The sequence below is a fragment of the Micrasema longulum genome, unplaced genomic scaffold (genome assembly GCF_059751315.1).
Source record: "Micrasema longulum isolate JH-2025_06_02 unplaced genomic scaffold, ASM5975131v1 h1tg000069l, whole genome shotgun sequence".
In the NCBI taxonomy this organism is placed as follows: Eukaryota; Metazoa; Arthropoda; class Insecta; order Trichoptera; family Brachycentridae; genus Micrasema; species Micrasema longulum.
The window spans coordinates 648,409-662,426 of NW_028277276.1; positions in this window are offsets into that span (position 1 = coordinate 648,409).

Consider the following 14,018-nt stretch of genomic DNA (forward strand, 5'->3'; position numbering starts at 1 on the left):
GAATTCTTCTGAAGAAAGTCTGCCAACAAACACTAAACATACCAGTTTTGATTTCTTTGATAACACAAGTTGTCTTCTTTCAAACGATCACTGAATCAAATTATAAACACCTCTCTCCCGCTTCCACTCCCACCAAGTCTACAATATACCAGTGTGTCTTTCTGTTTTCCTTTTTAATAATTTTCTTTGTATTATGTCCTTAAAAATGCACATTGGGCGTATATATTAATCAATAAAATTTTAAAAATTAAAATATTACCCTTTATTTCAAAATAATTCATTAAATTCACTAATTAATTCATTAAAATCACAATGACTTTTGAAAAAAATTCATGAAAACAAATCCTGTGTCGTCTTTACGATGGTAAAAAAGTGAACGTTATTCATCAATAAATTATACGTTTATAAATAATCGATGAAGGTCGTTAAACGACATATATTTTGTGTCTGAATTACGAGCAGAATCATGAATCATTCTGACCTTAATCACACTGTACTGTCTCACTCCAGCTTAGTATATTAGCACGAGATGATTTTTATTTGTGGTCGTATTTTATGCTAGCAGATTTATTTCCTAATAAACTATAGTGCTTAGTAGAAAATTTTCGCATAAAAAGAAATACAAGATAGAATCAGAAAAAAGAATCATATTCTTGTAATAACTTACAGTGGAATTCATTGATACATATTAATAAAATATTTTTTGTCAATAATTTTTTGTCAATAATCGATGAATTCTAGTTTTATTTCATTTGTGTGTTCTAAATTTATTGTTAAACTATATTGTTTGTAAATAAGCATTTTTACAGACAGTGAAAATAAAATAATCTCTTTCATAAAGTAAACTGTGTCACCATGAGAAAGCGTCCAATAATATGAAATTACAACTGCTTTGACTAGATCTGATATATTATGTGAAACTTTTGAAAATTGTATAGATGTGCAAGCTACATTTTTTTTTTATCTTACAATGTTATAGTAAATAAGCGTTTTAACTCACGTGGAAAATAAAATAATATTTCCCAAAAAGTGAACAGATGCCGCCAGTGAGAAAGCATTAGACAATGTGCAATGACGACTGCTTTGACTAGATCTGATATATATTGCATCTTTTTCGACTTTTCTCTTTCTTTTTCAAATGTACCCATACTTAAGATAATGTTTTATTATATTTAAATAATGCATGATATTTGCTAGTCTCAAGGTGCTCCTTACAGTGTGAAAGCGCTAATTGGTCAAATAAACAAGTGGAAGTACCTATACCAAGTATTTCAAATTTATAACTTGTATTCAAAATTATTATATACGAGAATGTAGGTAATTAAAACGTTTTACATGAATTTCAAATAAAATTTTAATCAATATTCACATAATCACTTTGTAAAACGCCATTGGGTGGTATTATATTACGAAAATTGAGCTTTATAAGACATTCATATTAATAGTTATAATAATTGCTACCGTATTAGTGTGAACAAAGCCTACAAATCTAAAATAAATATAAAATATTTGAATTTTCAAACTTTAAACCAAAAATTTTTTAAGGCATATTTAAAAATGCGAGTGTAAACTTTTTTCCAATTCTGTTTCTGATTATATTTTTATATTAAGACACCCAAGGGAAACGAATTTGGTGGTAGAATTTTAATGAACCTTTTTTGTATTAAAAGAAATAACTGCTTTTTGTAGCGACGCCTACGCGACGCGTAACGAAGGGAAAACTAATTATGTATATTTGATTTTTCTGAACAATTACTTGTACACCCACTTTATTGAACAGCCATTTTAAAGGATTATAATTCAGTATGACAAAAAAAATTTTCTCCGTACGTCACTCTTATCAAAACATTTTTTGTTATCAAATCAAAATGATATGTCATACGCCACTACAAGGACGCACTGAAGTCATAAAAGATGAACCACTCTAAATAAGTTCTTACCTTTAAACCTAGTATAAAGTTACGCCTAAGCATAGTGGTAAAATAAGGACAGGAATACCACCCTTGTTACAATGGTAGAATAAGGATGGTATTTTTATTCTTATTTTATCATTATGCCGAGGGGTTACTTTACACCAAGTTTATAAGTAAGGCCTTTTATGTTTTAGATAATTGAATCAAGTATCTGCAAAAACAACAACAGCAGTAATCAGATGAATAACTGAAAATATTTCTGTGAAGTCTTTTAGACTTATATTTTTTTTTTAAATACAAGTTTTGTTTTGCCCGGACACAGGAAAATGACTTAATATAAATATATAAAAGTGAAGCGTGGAATCAGAGAAACAATAATAAAAGTAGGATTATTGCTGTTGGAATCGACATTGTATGTAACAATACATGTACGATCATCATAATTCCATTTCCGCACCTATTTTTTTTTTTTTTTTTTTTTTCAATTCAAATCATTATTTAAATATAACATATACATTACAAACATATATTCAATACGAACATGTTATAAAAACAAAAAAAAATACATGAAAGAGACTCATGTCAAAGTAGTGGGAGAATCCTGCTCCGGAAAACCCCTTCGGATACATGGAACAGATCAATATCCAGAGCAATGTTGTTCAGCATAGCGGTAGCCCTTCCAACAGGCATAACCATAAGCAGGTTGGTGCTGTATATCGGAATATGAAACACTCTTTGCTGACGCTGCTTTAGGTAATTATCAGGAACATACACACCAATGCTCATCAAAATCTCAAAATTGTCAATCACACCACGCAACAACCGATAAAAATATGTAGTCAAATACATATTCCTTCTAGTCTCTAAACTGTTGTAGCCAAGCATACCCTGGAGAAACTCGATCGGTTAGAGCCAAGGATAATACCCGCACTCTCTCATGTAGAGATATCTCAGAAACTTCTTTTCGATTTTCTATATCATAAGAGAGTACTTCAGTTCAGTGGCCCCCAAATCATCGAGCCACTCTCGAGTCTACTTCGCACCAAGTAGTTGTAAAGAGTTCTCAGTATGCGGGTATTTTTAAAAACCCTGGCAGTACGCAGAACAAATCCCAACATTTTCAATGCATTACCACTGAGTGTCTCTATGTTACATGAAGGTAAGATGATTAGTCTTAAGCTTCAGGTTCCGTCCAGGGACTATAAAATATTCTGGTGTAAAAAAAAAAACACCTTTTTAAATAAATATTTCATATTGACCATGTGGAAGACCACAGAAAAGATGGGTTGATGACATCGCCTCTATGGCCGGTAAAACATGGATGATAGGAAGTAATGGAGACGTTTGAAAGAGGCCTTTATCCAGCAGTGAAGAGAATAAGGCTGAAGAAGAAGAAGAAGGTGCCGGAAATCAAACGAGAGACCTCTTGCATGGTAGGCAAACGAGCTGACCATCACACCACAAGGCCGACTATAACATATCTACGATAAGTACCCAAATATCGAGATCTGTGAATTATCTTATACTAGACAAGTTTATCTACAAAATTAAGAAAGTGGTGCGGCCTTAGTTTGGACGTAAAGAAGAAATGGACAGCAAAAGAATGGCAACAAATATTTAGGCCTAAAACGAGTTTCAATAAAGGCAGAAAACGAGGAACCCTGAAAAAGATATTGGATGACTAAATTTAAGAAAATCTTACAAAGATGGACATATCGAAAATATACGAATACGAAAAGATGTACAAACGTAGAAAATGCTAGATTTGTATTTAATGGCTAAATAGGGAGGCGTTCTTTTCTCTGCTTCCCTCTACGGGGGATCGACTTTGAGTTTTGTTTGTTTTACATTTCAATTAAAATTAAAGTGCAAATGGAGGCTTAACAATAGAGAAGTGGTACTTATTTTATTTTCAAAGTTGGATGTTTCAAACACACGTTACATGATTACAAATAAACCTAAAGTCATCCCTAAAATTATGAATTAACGTTTCCTTTGTTTGGATGAAAATTTACGTATGTTTTATGATATTATATTTCGTTTTAGGTGATAAGATACGAAACGTTTTCACAGAATTCGAGAATTTGTTATTTGTGAAATCCGTTTGTCAAATTCCTGTTTGAAATATGACAAATATTTCCAAAAACGTTTATCCAATTCGGAACATTTCTCATTTATCTCGTCATCATGTTTATTCGTTTATATATTATATGATTTTATTTCAATACGCAATTTAACAAAGATACATTTATATATCACTGCTTAAATTAACAAATCGAAAACCCCGAAATTTCGTTTTATTGCAAAAATTTTAATCGGTCATATTTTGTTTAAAAAAAAAAACTCCCGAGGATTTTGAATTATAAATTACCCAAAACATACAACAGCCTTTTCGACATTTTGCGTTTTGGTGGCTAACTTCAGAGCTTAAGGCCCGGTTTTATAAACACCTAATCAAACTTCCGTAAGTGTAACGAACCGTTGGTCGTTCGTTACGATAACCGACGGTTTTGTGTTCTATAAACCATTTTTGTTAACGGGCGGTCGCCGGTAAGCATTTTCATAGATATTAATTTTTTTTTGTCAATTGTCTATGGAAAAACTTTTTATCTAAGCTCTTTCTGCCAAATGCGAACGGTGCGCATTCGCATTGAATGAAAAAATACATCAAATGCAAATACTCGACAATTTTAAACGAAGTTTTTACACAAAAAAGAACTATGAATTGAGAGTACTATGAATTAAAATTAAAATTATTAAAAGCGAGCGGGTACGATGGATAGTTTTTACTATAATCTGTTATATTAGTATACATTTATATCAATAAACCATGTTTAATTTTTTTTTTAATTAACTGCTGAATATATTTATCCATCAGACTTAAGTTGATTTTATACCACTACGCAGAGTAAAAAACATATAAAACTGGTAATTCAACTAAATCCCAAAAAAAAGACTATCTGTATGTTAATTGGGCGGAGATTTGATCAAATAACAATGTAATAAAACAACTGTCATGTCAAATACGGCAGCGGAGCTGAAGGTAACGGATCGTAATGCATTTAATGCCAAATTTAACGGCCAAAATCGGCCAGTAACCATTTAACCATAGATTTAACGGCTCGTAACGCTACGAACGCTTATAAAACGCAATAATCGGCCGGTATACCAAATATTAGTTAAAAATGGTATCAAGTTAATGAAAAGATGTTAACAAAACCGGCCCTAAGGGTGATAAAGCACTTAACTCCACAATAAGATAGATACATCTTTTAAAAAACTCATCTTATGATAAAAAAAAAACATAAATATGAAAAGTAAGTTTATAAAAAAAAAGGAAAAAAAAATGATAAAAACTGAAAACAGTCCAATTTCGACTTGTTGCCCTTTTGAATTTAAGCAGCGATATATTTGTTCATACAATTCCACATGCATATATCTTCAATTTCAGAACTACACACAACAGATAGAATAACATAAAAAAAAAAAAATATTTGTAATTCATAATAATTAAAAAATTAACTTAGTTTTCCACCACTTATTTTTTATTTTTTCAATAAACTAGATTTTTCAATATTTCCTTTAGTCCACTCTTGCCTAGTTTAAAAGATCGTATCCATCTCACTTCACATTTCCCGTCATTAAAAGAACATGAAAAAACAATTAACTTATTAGCTCCATAATATGTATCAATAATGTAATGTTTAGTAAAACTGTAAAAATAAAATAAGATAGAATTCATTTTTTAAGTATTCCTTTATAAAAAAGCTTGTGTAGTTTTGAAACCGGTCGGTAAAAAAAAAACTTGTGGTTAAAATCAAGATACGCTGCGATTTGTTTACCAATGCAGTGCCCTATGCACAATTTGGTACGGAAAGGGAATGATGATGATTATTGATAGAAAAACGTTTGAGATTTAAGCGTTTTTTTTTCATAAATAAATTTGTAAATGTTTATTAACACACCTCTGAATGCTTACAGAGGGATCGTCCTAACCGACTCCTTAAAAAACGAATCATTTTATTTCAATCTTAATTTGTTGCAACAGAAAGGGGAAAACATTTTTAAGGGGAGAATATGGGAGTTTAGGTATTTACGGGGCTTATGACCTGTCATTGGCTGATTTAAGTCGCCACTTTACCCACCGTGTAAAATTCATTATTCTGCCCATGTTTGAACATTAACATTTTCTCAACTCTTCCGACTGTTGATTTTCGTAGTGGTTTAGTTTGTTGATGTAGTAAAGAAGCTGAAATCTTTTCATGGAGGTATTCTAAGCAGCACTTGCACCAACAAAGGCTAAATTAAAAAATATTAATAGTCATTAATAACGAAAATATTCATGGTTAACGAAATGAGTGCTTAGTTGTGTCATCACAACCTTTACATGGGTACCTAGATACTTAAATATTGACGGTAACACGGCAAGTGATGACTTAACAAGCCTCGGAGCTGAGAGAGCCCTAATAGGCCCTAAGACCTACTGTGAGTTTCCAAATGTAAATCTATTTAAAAACCTAGATTTTGTAACTCGGGGGCAGAGTATAATTCCGTGGCATAAAGAATCCGGTCATGACCATGCGAATGAACTACTAAAGGGGTGAATGTTTGCTTTTGACCCAATAAAACTTAGCCAAAACTAAATTAGGGCAACCACGAGAGTCCTTACAGGTCACTGTAGACTAAATAAACACTCTGCTCTAATTAACCTTTTTGAAACTTAAAAGTGAAGTTTCACAATGCTGATAATAAAACACCTACATCATTATTTAAGAATGTGATGCTTTGTATCACAAAAGAAGACGCATTTTCAGTCCACCACTTGACAAACCATTATTTTAAGAACGTCGGTTCGGAGAAGTAAATTCAGCAACAGTTTTGAGATTATCTGTTCTTCACTCAGTAGCCGGCTTGACTTGGAGGACAAGAATCAACTGATGTGGATTTGTCGCTATAAATTTACTCAGGTTGCAAAGACGTCAGGGCTCCGATTACAATGGAAAATAAGAAGAATTATCTTTAATAGTCTTTAAAGTATAATTGAGTTTCCTGTGGAAAATGTGAATATTTGTACATGTTTTCGAAGTATGGAAGTATGTTAGGAGAAAAAAATTATACAAATACTTGTACACATTTTCTTACAGAAATGTTGATACCTCTGTTATCCTCATGTTATTAATAAGGCCCAGTAGTTTATTTAACACTGTTTTGTCTTTTTTTTTGTATCCAAACCCTTTGCTTATGACGACGAAAACGCATCAATTATGAAACTAAACTTTTTTGAAGCAACTGCCTTTCATATATTATATATTAATATATTAATTTTACTTTTTTAGTTTTTTTTACAATAAACATAAGAGGTAAAACAGAGTTTTTAAAAATAAGGGATAATTACAAAGCAATGAAATACATAACAACAGTAAAAATAGTAAACAAAAAATGTCACAAAGGCATGGCCTGTTCGTCGGTATACAAGAAATGTTGATGATTTTTTTCTCCTGTAATAAATAGACAGGTATTATATTTTTGTTTTATATAAGAAAGAGAGAAAAAAACATTCTGTTAAAGATTATAAGGTACTTTTTTATTTTTTAGTAATTAAAAAAGGAAAAAAAATATTTTTAAAAAAACATTAAAATATTCCTCATTATTAAAGGGCAACAAAATACACCATAGAAAAAAAGAGTTAATATATTTAGTTTGAATCCAGGATAGTGCGTGTTTTTTAAAAAAAGGAAAATTTTGGGATCAACAAAATATTACAGTAAAAAAAAAAATTGTGCCTATAAAATATGCATGTCTCTGTGCTAGCCTCGTTTTACAATGTGGTATTTCTAACACACGATTCCTTCTTTGAATTGATCTATTTGAATTACTTGTAAATATATTTTGGTTCTTAAATCTATAGGTATTTTAAACGTTGAAAGCAATACATTTGTATTATATCAAAAAATTTAGCTTCTTGTATATTTTGAACTTAAATCTGATGTACGTATTTTAATTCGAAAATAAATATTAATATGTAAGTGCTTATAAGCTGGGGATAAAAGCGTTTAACCATGTAAGATTTTCGCCTCAAATCGCGAGATATATTTCACATTGAAATATTTTGACGTACGTTTTTTGTGTACAAACATACATTATTCATCTTCGCATTTAAAAAATGACATTTTTAAGGCGAAATACTTATAGTGTGATGTACAAATATTTACGTTTTGTAATATATTTAATATATTGTCATGGATGTGACATTTTTTCAAATATAATATTATTGCAATATACTAGATGGCGCAAAAGTTGTCACCCAATGTTCGTTGGCTGTATTTTTTTTTTTAACTAAAAAAATTCGTTCAGCTTTTGAATTGTGTTTATTTGATGTCTTTATTTTTGTCCATTTAGTCGAGAAAATTATATCAGCTAAGTTGCCGCCGCCAGAATTGATGACCATGCGGGCCCAATTTATGACATTTTCCATCACTCCTACTTCCATATCTTCCGGTGATAGGTTCTCGCATTCTTGACGTATGTTCTTATTGAGAGCTTCGAAAGTCTGAAATTTGTTGACATAGACTCATAATTTCAAGAAACTGGAACGGTTAGATCGGGCGTTCTTGTCGGCCAGTGCAAATCACTAAAACGAGATACCCGGAAATGCAGCCCTCAGAATATTGGTTTTGGCTGGTGCAGTATGCGCCGTTGCTTCATCTTGTTAAGATCACATGTTTTCCAATCCCAATTCATTCAATTAAGGAAGAAGAAAGTTGTTGAGCATGGCTCTGTAGCGCTCGCCGTCCACAGTAGTCGTTTGACCCGCGGCATTTAAAAAAAAATAGGCCCGATGACGCCCCCGGCGTAAACACCACATCATGCAGTAACTTGAGCGGGTTTAATAGTTTTTTGTAAGTTATACGCAAGTTTTCAGTGCTCTAGATGTGATAACTCTGCTTATTTACATATCCACAGGAATAGAAATGGGCCTCGTCGCTCATGAAGATTTTCGATAAAAAGTTGTCTTCTTCGTAGTCGAGATTTAGGATGGCTTGAGCGTAGGCTACACGCGTTTGGCGGTCAACGGTTAGCAACTGATGCATTGTTTGCACTTCGCAAGGGAACATCGTCACGTTTTTTACCTATTTTTTTGTAAAGACCGCCGATTGATGCTCAATTGCGTGACACATCGTCCGATCGATACTTCAGGTTCCTTTGCAACATTTTCAGACACAGCCGCGATATTCTTAGCAAAATGGTTACTCCGAGGCCGACCAGACCTGGTTGTATCTTGCGTTGTCTCATACTCTTCTAGGCGAGTGGCTGACTGCCGTAGTGTTTGCCCAGTTAGTGTAGGACGACCAAAAAATCTGCGCCTAAATTCTTGCTACGCCAACACAACCGACGAATTATTCCGCAAAAAAATCGAAACATTTTTTCTGCGTTTTTGAAGAGTATAGCACTTCATGTGTTGTTGACGTGTATTTTATATCTGTTTACTTCCCAAATATCAAAGCAAAACTGAAATTTGCCGCCATTTGCAAAAAATAAGGCATCTTCCGATAGAGTGATGACTTTTGCGCCACCTTGTTAATATAGTACTTAATTAAAGAAATATTAAAAATTAATTTCAATGCATGTAATAACAGTTACTCGTCAACCCAGGTAGTATAGATATACATTAAATCGTCGTTTGTAAAATTGAAATTTAAAAACATCTTAATTATAAAAACAGTGCCTTAAATACATGTCATTATTATTACATGAAACTTAAATTAATACACAAATTAGTTTGTTCCCGTAGCTTTATAAAATCATCAATGATAACTCCAGCTAAAGAGGCCGAAGAGGTCCTAATGTTACATACATGTTAAAACATGTATGTAACATTAGGACCTCTTCAGTGTGGCGATGTCAGTCACGATAAAACCCGGTCACCTGTGAAAGTTATGAGTGAAAGTGGAAAACACTAAATACAATATTTTTATTATTCAGGCAGTTCCACCAAGAAATGTCAGCAGAAAAGCTCAATATTCTTCTACTTCACGTGTCATGTCCGGTCCCCCGACGTTGACGATCACTTGGGAGAAAGCTTCCCTATACTGAGCAGTGCGAAACAGCTCCTCCACAGTTCTAATCCTAGTCCATGCTCGGATGTTTCGAAGCCAGGAAAGCTGTTTTCTTTCGACATCTCAATGAGTGACAAAAATTTATTATACGCTTCATAAAACGTCAATTTTATACACACATCAATATAAGTACGAGTACTTACAATAATTCTTCATGAATTTTCAAATGTGAATTTATATTTCAATTAAAATTTAATTAATCTTTGTAATAAAAGTTGCCCAAAGAGAATTCGCAGCATTCATTTAATGTGATTAGCATAAATCCTTATGGAATAAAATAAAATAAATTTTAATTAAGATCCTGTATCACGTTTGAACACTTAATAAATATTCATTAAATAATTTCAATCTTAATTATTACCGGATTGAAAAACTTCTAAATCGTTTCACATTAAATTTTCATCCGTTTTACCATAAGTCAATCATCATCATCATCGTCATTCTTTTTACATTAATAAAGGGTCTCTGATATGGTTTGGTCATGTAGAACGAATGGACAACGAAAGAATGGTAAAACAAGTATATATGGCGAAAATAAACGGTATCGTGAGACGAGAACGACCAAGAAAGACGTGGCATGATCGGACAAACCAAAATCTTAAGTCTGGTTATGTCAAAAGCAGACAGAACCGAAGGGCACGTATGACAAGATGATTGCAATTGGAAGAAGCTAGGAATATATGCCAAGAAAAACGTGTGGCGGTCTATTCTCTCAGCCTACCCCTACGGGGAAATAGCATGATGGTAGTAGTATTATTTATAATGAGTTAGAAACTAATATTTATTTTCTTCAAGACCATCGAAATAAATCTGAGCTCATAGTTTTATTTAAAATACTCAAAACACTCTTTGATGCACCTGAACTACTGAGCTCAATAAATTTAAATATTCGAACTAGAAACCTCAGACAAAACTTACTGTTTCATTCCGATAACCATGGGGTTTTCATTTCCCTATGCCAAGAATTCTTAGGTCTGCCAACAAACATACTAGTCTTGATTTCTTTGATAACAAGTTGTCTTCTTTCAAACGATCACTGAATCAAATTCAATTATAAACACCTCTCTCCCGCTTCCACTCCCACAAAGTCTACTATAAACCGTTGAGTCTTTCTACTTTTTTCTAATAATTTTATATGTATAAATGTGTCCATTAAATGCCCAATGGGCGTATATATAAATAAATAAAATAAAATAAAATAAAAATTATATAAAACTTTAAGTACAAAGAATAAGTACTTTGGAGGACTTATTGCTAAAAGCAATATCTTCCAGTCAACCAAAAAACAGACTGGTCAAAAGAAAAGTTCGTCAAAATTTTGTGCTGACAAACCATAAATATATATAAAAAAATACACATACAAAATAAAAATAACATTATTAATTAAAACTAACAGCAGTATTTTGATTGGGAGATAAGGCTTGCACATATCAATTTTCTGAAAAAAATCATCATCGTTCCCTTTCTGCAACTAATGGCGCATAGGGCACTGCATTGGCACACCAATTGCAGCGTATCTTGATCATTTTAGTTACATGAAGGCGAGATGATCAGTCTTACGCTTCAAGTACCAATCCAGGGACCATGAAATATTCTAGTGTAAAAACACCCATTTCAATCAATATTTCTCATCAATCATGCCGGGAATCGAACCCGATACCTCTTGCATGGTAGGCAAACGCGTTGACCATTACGCTACAAAGCTGACGATGAAAAAAAAACATAATTGTATACATATTATATGATGAGGAATGTGGAATCACATAACGAGTTTAGAAGGAGAGAGAAAGAGGAACCAAGGAAAGAAAAAAGGATTCACATATGTACTACTATATTAGCCAGTCCACAAATTTGGAAAAATTTAGATATTGGTGTTATCGGGTGTAGTCAGGTCAATTCTATGTTCCGCTAAAAACGGCCAGACCGCTTTCCTACAAAAAACTGTAATAATCACCTTCTAAAAATAGGTCGATCACAAAAACGGCATTTCTTAATTTGCAGAAAACACCCACAGTACTAAAAAAATCTTACGGCACTATAAAAATCATAAAAACTGGTCAAATACATAATCAAATTATTGTTTGTAATATAAAAAAAAACTAACGTATCCATTGCTTATCATTTGTCAAAGTCAAAAACATTCCAACTGTTGTGTAGATTTGATTATTCACGCTTTTCATAAAAGTGCTATTATCTCTGTTTCACTTTTGTTTGGCTGGCTGCTTTCTGCATAACTACGTTCAAGTGTAATATTCACCATAAATACACAGTTCTAGATTCTACACAGCTAATTACTCACTTTGGATCGCTTGTTGTTATTTAAACTGATCAGAAAGATTTTAAACGTTAGCAATACTTGTAGTTTATTTCGCGTGCTACACTTTTATTGAACTTCTACCTGCTGCGCTAAATGTGGAGACGTTTTTAACTTCATTAAGCTCTCTTGAGGTACGTTATGTATTATATTTTTTTTTTATTTTTTTATTTTATTTTATTTAAATTTTATTGATAAACCCCTACGGGTTACATACATTTAACAAAATGTTTTCACTTTTAAAATTCACATTCTACTGTTAATAATTTTATTAATAAGTTTATTGTATAATTTCAGTCCATGGTTTATAAGTCTCGATTGTCCTTTTCTCGTTTTAAAAGATTGTATATGATGTTTTTCTGATATTCTCGTATTGTGTTCATGTTTACTACAGTTTTTTTCAAATTTTAATTCTTCGTCTACAATTACATCAGTGGCTAATTTATTAATAAATTTTAAAGAGTTCAGTTACGTTAAATTGTTAAGTTTGTTCAAAAAGTTCTTTAGTTGCTGTTGGATAAGGAAGGTCATTTACTAACTTTAATATTTTATTTGGCTCTCTTTGTAGTCTGTTTATGTCATTTTGATATCCTGTTCCCCATAGTAGTTGCATATAACATATTTTAGTTTTTACATATGCTTCATACATTAAAATTTTTTCCTTTATTGGAACAAAGTTTTTGATTTTAAAAAATAGACTCGATAAAGTCGCCACTTTGCTAATTAAATTGTTGATATGAATTGTCCATGTCAATTGTCTGTCTATTGTTAGTCCTAAGTATTTAACATGTTCAATTTCAGTTAGTCGTTCATTGTTTATCTGCATCTACTTTGTGATATTTTTTTCTAGATTCAAAATGGATAATATTGCATTTTTTAAAATTAAGTGTAAGTAAGTTTGTGTTCGTCCATTTAGTCAATACAGTAAAGTATTCGTTTATGTCATTGTTTGGTAATACGTCTGTTTGATTATTATAGAAAAGTCCAATGTCCTCGGCATACATAATAATTTTCCCTTTAAAATTATACAGTGATAAGTCATTAATATATAAAATATATAAAAGTGGACCCAAAATAGATCCTTGTGGGACTCCAAAATTTACTATTTGTATTTTACTTTTTTTTTTCATTTACAAAGGTATACTGCTTCCTCTTTGTTGGCGCTATGAAGGTGATCCATAATTATAATTTACATTTAAATCACCATAGGTATTAACTTAACTTTGCGTTAATTTATGCCGCACACGGTAAATCTATTTACCATACTTCGTATTTGGCATTTGTAATTCTCTGTAACACCTAATTTATAATATTCTGCTCTTTGTACGAGTAACTCCCGAGAGCGAAAGTAACTTTTGATTAGTCTGGCTGCTACTAATAGGCTGAGTATTGTTAAAATATTAGTTACCTGGATAATTTATTCGGGTATACTGATTAAGTTCGCTACATTTATTATGCCAACCTCATAAAACATATAATTTACTTTGCGATGCGGAATTTGATTTCGCGAACTACTAACCAATATTGATAAGTATAAAAATAGATATCCATGTATTTATTATTCCCTTTCTGCACTTAATGGTGCATAGGACACTGCATTGGTACACCAACCCCAAGTTTATGATAGGTCCTACGCTTCAGATACCAGACCTGGGACATGTCAATCATGTCAGG